General features: G+C 40.5%; 1 long non-coding RNA gene across 1 annotated transcript; it reads right to left on the bottom strand.

Annotated features, from left to right (window-relative positions):
* Positions 1–4,626: 4,626 nt before the first annotated feature.
* On the bottom strand, positions 4,627–8,055 carry LOC118808669. The gene is made up of 3 exons (XR_005007296.1): positions 7,848–8,055; positions 5,811–5,958; positions 4,627–4,731 (listed from the first exon to the last, which is right to left on the bottom strand). It is a non-coding gene; the product is annotated as an uncharacterized LOC118808669 (long non-coding RNA).
* Positions 8,056–8,309: the final 254 nt, after the last annotated feature.

Here is an 8,309-nt window from a genome sequence, read left to right as displayed (position 1 = left end):
CATATAATTGTGCATAATTGGATGACATACTCCATAATTAGAAATTGGTATATAAATACGTAATTTGTGATTGCTCATTGCACAGCAACGCACAACACTACTATTATAACCACTTAGCAGAACCCTTGCAACCACTTGGAAAACCACAGTAACCATTTGGAAACAACCGCTTGGGAGCTGCTTGAGTCACTTTACATTTTCTTCATGAAATGCACTTTTCTAGTTAGTGTTTATTATTGTATTGTTTATTCACTTTCACAATTCACTTCTTCACCCACTCACAGTAGCTTAGAGCTCTAATACACTAAAGAGATAAATAGATAGATAGATAGATAGATAGATAGAGGGCCAGAATGAAGAGCAGACAGCAGAAAACATCAGTGCAGCTCCTACATACATACACACACACACACACACACACACACACACGTACACACAGTGAAGTATAGGAACTGCGCTGAGATCAATAGTCACTGCTGAATTCTACACACAGTATACACACACTCTACTGAGTTGTACACAGCTAATTTGTACACACTGTGTTTTGTTATACACACTATGCTGAGTTGTAAACACACTGCATCACTGTCTGGTACAGCAGCTGCACTGCTTGTGACCGTATGGCCCTTAAAGGAGTGGTGAGGACGGTGGAAGCCATCATAGGCAACAAACTACCAGCCTTACAGGACATCTATCAGTCCCGCTGCCTCAGGAAAATCAAAAAGATCTGGTCAGACAGCATCACACAGCACACGGCATGTTCACTATCCTGCCATCAGGCAGGAGATTTCGCAGCATTCAGACTAGAACAACCCGGTTAATGAACAGTTTCTACCCACAGGCTGTCAGGCTTCTGAACAAGCTGTGAAGCTGTGGGTCCTTCCCCAACTATCATTTCACTCAGTCACTTTGTCAGTATTATTATTATTATTATTATTATTATTATTATATCATATTACTGCTATGGACAATAACACTTTAAATAACAATAACACTGAGTCACTTAAGTCACTTTAATATGTATATATTCTTCACAGATTATCTCTTGTTTAATATAAATATATTTGTACATAGCAGAGAGGATTTTTTTCCCTTACATAGGGCCCTCCTGTCTCTATATTTTGTGTATATGTGTCATGCCTTCTGTAGCGGAGACCGACATCCCGCACTCCGTCCAGCACTCCAACTCCCAGAATTCAGTGGGAGGCCACATGATCAGGAATTCTCACCAATCCACCTACCAATGTTTACGCTCACCTGAGTATTGATTGTTACACCCGTTTCAAGGACTATAAATGTTGGTTTACCATGCTTTGTCTTTGCGAAGTATTGTTACATCCCTGTGCATTACCGAGCCTTGTTTTTGTGCATTGAATTCCGGACTGTTTTTGACCATCCACGTGAGGGGAGAGCATGTGGGGAGTCTCTAGCCAAGATACGTCAGGAAAATCGTTCAGCGGCAGCTTATGCATTAGAATTTTGGACTCTTGCAGCCAGCAGTGGTTGGAAAAGAGCCAGCTCTCATTGTAGCGTTTCGTAATGGACTTAATTCAGACATTGTTACAGAATTAGCATGCAGAGATGACGAACTGACTTTAGACAAGCTTATCACACTTGCCATACGTCTGAACGAACTCCTGACAAAACGAAATCCACGTAAAACATCATCTCAGGTCAGCATGCCTGATCAGCGAGAAAACCCACCCGCTTCTGGAGATCCAGCCAGAACTCCAAGGAGCGATTACTCTACGGAACCCATGCAGTGCGATTTCTCCAGACTGTCTCCTGAGGAAAGACTTCGAAGACGTAAAGGGAGTTTGTGCATGTATTGTGGCGCTGCTGGTCACTTTATACGTGACTTTCGGGCTCGCCAGCACAAACTTCAGGCGCCGACCCCGGGAAAGCGTGTGGAGGATTCTCATGTGTTCTAATGTGGTGGGTGAGTGCTTCCACAGAGGTGTTGGTTAAGAAGTCTTTCGTAATGCCTATAACCACATACTGCCATGGTATTTCTTCTGTTTTTTCAGCGTTAATTGATTCTGGAGCAGAGGGCAACTTTACCCATGCGGAGCTGGTTCAGGAGTTGCAGATTCCACTCGAGCCCCTGGACAAGCCACTCAAGATCGCCACACTGGATGGGGAACCTGTTGGACTTGGAACTATTTCTCACATTACACTACCTGTCAGAGTAGATGTTAGTTCCATTCATTCTGAACATATACCGTTTTTTTGTCTTGGATTCTTGGAGTTTTCTGTCATTCTCGGGCTACCGTGGTTAGAAAAACACAATCCACAAATATCCTGGTCAGAGAAGAGCATCACATCTTGGTCAGATTACTGTCATTCACATTGTCTTCAATTTCCTACCACTAGCCTTTGTTCTACATCCGTTGAAAGCCCCAAAAATGATATCCAGGTACATATTCCCACAGAATACTCTGACTTGGCTGAGGTTTTTAGCAAGAAGAAGGCCACTCAGTTACAGTCGTGATTGTGCTATTGATCTGATAGAGGGAGCTAATCTCCCTAAAGCACATATCTATCCACTCACACAAGAAGAATAGAGGGCTATGGAAAACTACATAGAAGAGGCTTTAGAGCAGGGATTCATTAGGCACTCTACTTCTCCCGTTGCTTCAGCGTTCTTTTTCGTGAAAAAGAAGGATGGGGGTCTTCGTCCCTGTATTGATTATCGAGGGCTTAATGAGGTAACTAAGAAATTTCCTTATCCTCTGCCTTTAATTCCTGTAGCCATGGAACAATTGCGTGGTGCAAGGTTTTTTACCAAACTAGATTTAAGAAGCGCTTATAACTTGATCAGAGTTAGAAAGGGAGATGAGTGGAAGACTGCATTCCTGACCACTAGGGGGCACTATGAATACACTGTTATGCCTTTCGGATTATCGATAGCCCTCTCAGTCTTCCAGTCTTTCATTAACGAGGTACTCCGAGACATGATAGGCAAATTTGTTATCGCCTACATGTGTGCCAGGTACTTCAACGTTTACTCCAAAATCACTTGTATGTGAAGGGAGAGAAATGCGAATTCCACATGAGAAAGGTCTCATTCTTAGGCTATGTTATCAGCGAATCCAGGGTAGTCATGGATGACCATAAGATGGAAGCAGTTGTGAATTGCTGCTCCTCTCACTGCTCTCCTAAAGGGTGCAGCTAAGAAGCTAGTTTGGAATCCCAACGGCGAAAACGCCTTTCGAAAACTCAAATTAGCATTCACCACAGCTCCCATACTCAAGCATCCAGATCCATCTCTTCCATTCGTGGTAGAGGTGGAGGCATATGAAACTGGGGTAGGCGCTGTCACAGCGTAGTGGAAACCCGTCCAATTTCCCATTGCTTTTTATTCACACAAGCTCACACCCAGTGAACAGAATTATGGCATCGGTGACAGGGAACTTTTGGCAGTTAAGTTGGCTCTTGAAGAATGGAGACATTGGTTGGAGGGTGCTAATCATTCTTTTCTCGTGCTTACAGACCATAAGAATTTGGAATATGTACGTAACGCTAAACGCTTAAACCGTAGACAGGCATGATGGTCACTGTTTTTCTTTCATTTTTGTTTTACTATCTCTTATCGACCTGGTTCCCGCAACACCAAGGCAGACGCACTTTCCAGACTTCTTTAGGGTGAGTTGCAGGCAGAGAGGGGAGAATATGAGCCCAAACCCATCCTTCCTCCTTCAGTTAACATAGCTACCATACGCTGGGAGGTCGATGAAGAAATTGAAAAGGCACTAGAACACATTCAGGTACCACAACATTGTCCAACTACCAAGACTTATGTCCCTGTCCAGTTCCACGATAAACTTATCACATGGGCTCATTCCTTTCTGTCATCAGGTCACCCTGGTGAGACACATACTCAACAACTGCTAACCACCTGGTACTGGTGGGAGACCATTCGCCAGGATATACACAAATTTGTAGCGTCGTGCTCAGTATGTGCACAAAATAAGACTCCTAAAACATTACCTGCTGGTAAACTGATGCCCCTTTTGGTCCCTGAACGTCCATGGTCACACATCACTATCGACTTTGTAACTGATTATAGATCGCTTTGTAACTGATCATAGATCGCTTCTCTAAAGGGGTTAAATTCATACCTTTCGAATCTCTCCCTACTGCCTTTCAGACAGCAGAAGCTATACACACACACATCTTTAGAAATTTTGGTATTCCTGAGGATATACTTTCTGACAGGGGCTCACAATTTACATCACGTGTCTGGTCGGGCTTCTTTGAACACATAGGTGTAAATGTCAGTCTGACTTCTGGCTATTACCTACAGACCAATGGTCAGTGTGAACAAATAAATCAAGACTTGGGGAAATTTCTCAGATTGTATTGTCAAAACAACCCATCAGATTGGTCCAAGTACCTCATTTGGGCAGAATTGGTTCAGAATTCCTTGGTTTGTTCTTCTACCGGTTTAACGCCTTTTCAGTGTATTTTAGGAGATCAGCCATCACTTGCACCCTGCACTGCTCAAGCTTCTGACATACCCGCAGTTGATGAATGGATGCAACGGAGTAAGGAGGTATGGGAGCAAACTCTGTTGTCCTGGGTCCTCTGGACGAGGCTTTGCCTGACGGGGCCCCACCTGCGCCTCTGGAGGCCGAGGGTGGCCCTGTGTATGCTGTCCTTCAGGTGCTGGACTCAAGAAGAAGGGGAGGTTCCCTTCAATATCTTATTGACTGGGAGGGTTTCTATCCACTGTAAAAGAAAAAAAATATTGTAAAAAAAACGGTCAAATGACCGGTAGCAGCGGCTGCCAAACGAAAAAAAAAGTAAAATATCCTTATTAAAAAAAAAAAAAGTACAAAACACAATAATTTTATGGACATTTTCAATAAAGGATTTGCAGAAAAAAAAATATTTTACAGATTTTTCCTATATTATTATGATAAAAAAACCTCCAATATAAAGATAGCACAAAAGGTTTTGCAGAAAAAACTGTTATTTTACAGATTTTTCCTAAATTATCATGATCAAAACACCTTCATTAAAGCGATAACACAAAAATGAATGCAGTTAAAAACTGTACTTTACAGTTTACTAAATTATTGTGATCAAAAACATTCAATAAAGTGATACCACAAAAAAGTTCTTCAACAGATGTTTAAATTACTGCGATCAAACACCTTCAACAAAGTAAAGGTACTAAAAGTTCTGTAGAGATTACATTTATTGACATCAACAATAACATTCAAGCAGTGACAAAGTTTCACATTTATTTTACCCACTCAAAAAATAAATAAAGCACTTTAAAAGTACATAAGACATAATGGACCACAAGTCACAACTTGAACAACCTGTCAATTATTCAAATTAAGCAGACAAAATATTAAATTGTCATTCTAATGATGTAAGACAAGGAAAGCAAATTTTACTAACTGTTGACTGATTCAACAGATTCAGTTTATATAAAAATTAGTGTCAAGAAAATTTTGAGTTTTATTGAAAAACACAACTTAATGGTGGTAAGTAGCTTAGCTATTTTCCACCATTAGCTCAAATCCAAAACAAAGCGCTCTCAGCCCTACATGACACAGGAAAATTAGGCAATATAAATATGGTGGGCGCTGTCCTACCTCAATCATGTTGAGGGGTTTCAAAAACCAACATGAGCATAAAGACTCAATGCAGTTTTTTGGTAAACATTTAACCTGAGCTGTAACGCCAGACCATCCAAAGGAACTTACTTTCCACCACATGTGAAAATTCATCAAGATCTTCTGTACAAACTCAGTTGTCAGAAAGCTGAAAACAAAGGCATAAAGGAGTCCAAATACCATGATGAGTTCATTTCCAAGATTGTTGACCTCTATCACAATGGCCATATGTCCCATAGCTCAGTATCATCCTCATTGCTATCTCTTCAAATTGTGTAAACCCCCATTGTTCACTCACATGTCCTTCTCCGCATCACCAAAGACAGACCTGAACATAAATACAAACACATAATCACTGACAGGTCAGAGAAGTGGACAAGCAGAAGTCTGCATTTTCAAGGCTTGTGAAAAACACAACTTTAGCTTAGCTATTCACCATCATTAGCTCAAATTCAATCAAAAGCAAATGTTAGCTGCTTTTCATTTTGTACCAATAATAAAAGGAATATTAAAGTACTAACTTACTGATATAATTGCCAAAAATGATCCTAAAGTGATCCATCATTAGATAGATTTACATTCTGAATCGACTGCAGGTAGAATGCATATTGCTGATGTTGAAGTAGCATCTCAAATTCCAATGGGAATAAGGTGAACATGCAGCCACTCCATCAAATGATCATTTTTAAAGCACACTTTCATCACGTCCTGGAACCTTGTCTGAGTCCCTCTGAAAACTTTTATATTTATGCATATTTATGGCTCTAGACATCGATTTTCTTCCAAGAATGAACTTTGCGATGCTATTTCAGTATCAACACCATGTATTCTACCTGCAAAATTCAGGGTCGAATCAAATCAATAAATCAAAGACTCCTCCTGGTTATATCTAATCATGGCCATAAATAAAGCTCAATAAGTGAATAAATGCTAAATCATTAGATTGGAATCATAACATCATTTTGTCAGTTCTAAAGTTTGTACAGCACCACCTTAATGAAACCATCGCTTTCACTGTTATTTCACAGATTTAGTGAAATTGCATCTTTTGGTAAATTATTTATCTCTCCAATTACATGACATGCAGCAATTTTACCACTAATCTGTAAATAACACATGGTGTAATTTTCACTGGTATGTTGAGATATCCTGAATATCTAGTTATGCCTAACATCTTGAGACAAATCGTACATGTAAATTGTATTATAATAAATGGACCAGATATTGCTTGAAAAAAAGGTTCTGGTCTTCGTTCAAATACATGACCAGGCTTTTTAGGATGCAGTCCCTCCTGACGTCAATCTTTTTGCAGACTAAATATTGAAATTTATTGAAATTAGACGGATGTAAATCAACCTCAATGCTGTTGCCTAGACTGGCATGTTTTAGTCAATTTTACTTTTCATTGGTTTCATAAAAGCTTCATTTTCACGCTTGTTCCTGATTCAGTAAGTTCCACTTTATCTGCAGAAGTTAACCTACTTTACTGTTCATCTGCGTTTTAGGGGTTTGTTCACCGTAAATTACATTAAAAACAGCAGTAGAATCGCTGTGGTTCAAACGAGTAGCGTTAGCGTGATTTAGACTGCCGTGCTCTGACCAAGCTGCGGTGGTTTTGGGATGGATGTTCGTTAGTTTTCCGATCCGCCGTGCTGTGCTGTGCTGTGCTGGTTCGGCGTGTTGAGAATCTGCTTCTGAGGAATCCAGCACTAGACTAGACACCTAGGTTAGCTAGGTAGGTTAACTACTTCAATTAGCCGCAAGCTAAGTGACCTGGCGCTTTTCGGTTCAGGACAAATATTAACAGTATATGGCTTTCACCCTGCGCTCAACAACAACAGACTGAACAGATGAGAACTAAACGAAAACCAAAGAGACGCTGTTTATATCGGAAAATGCGAACAGACCTCAAGTTCAGCACCCTGGGGGCGATGAACATCACTCGTTCGTGATTCACGTAGCCGTTAGGCGGACAGATGAGCTGTTATAAGCATCAGACACTGACCTCGGCTGTTGGTGTAGATATTAAACTAATTTTGACCATATTTTTAATGTCACAGAGACCACCAGCTGTCTTGCTCATGCCACACAGAGGCCATAGCTGCAGCTGCTGTCCGGCTAACTTCACTTTTAGACTGGGCTGCATAAACACAAAACACAGCCAACGTTAGCTACGTTCGACTGTTACGGAGAATAACAGGGAGAACGTTTTCTTACCTGATATTGCCAAACAGATCCCGTCTGACCTTCTTCTCTGTCCATATTCCAGTTTTTGGTTCTCTGTTGACATCCCACAACTCAAATTCGCTCAACATCAGAATCTGACAAGCAGATGTAAAATAATCCAGGTAACCCAGTGACTGAAGTGGTAGCATCTCACCTGCTCTAACAGACGGATTTTCAAATTTGACCGGGTGAAAGGCGCGCTCAGCTGTGATTGGACAGTTTCCTGGATGACAGTCAGATTTGCCAATCATGCTCTAAGAAACACGGTGAGACAGCCAATAGCAATTGTTACAGCGTGGTAGCATAGCAACAGTAGGAAAATATGACTTCGAAAAGAAAGAAAAATAAAGAAATGAAATGTGTGTATTTCGTTAATATTTAACTAATTGTTTAAATAAGATTTTCATTGCAGTGTATAAATAAAAAATATTAATGTATGATAAAGTTTTATTA

The sequence above is a fragment of the Colossoma macropomum genome, unplaced genomic scaffold (genome assembly GCF_904425465.1).
Source record: "Colossoma macropomum unplaced genomic scaffold, Colossoma_macropomum, whole genome shotgun sequence".
NCBI classification, from domain to species: domain Eukaryota; kingdom Metazoa; phylum Chordata; class Actinopteri; order Characiformes; family Serrasalmidae; genus Colossoma; species Colossoma macropomum.
Note: the sequence above shows the minus strand (reverse complement) of the source record. Positions and strands in the feature narration are given on the sequence as shown.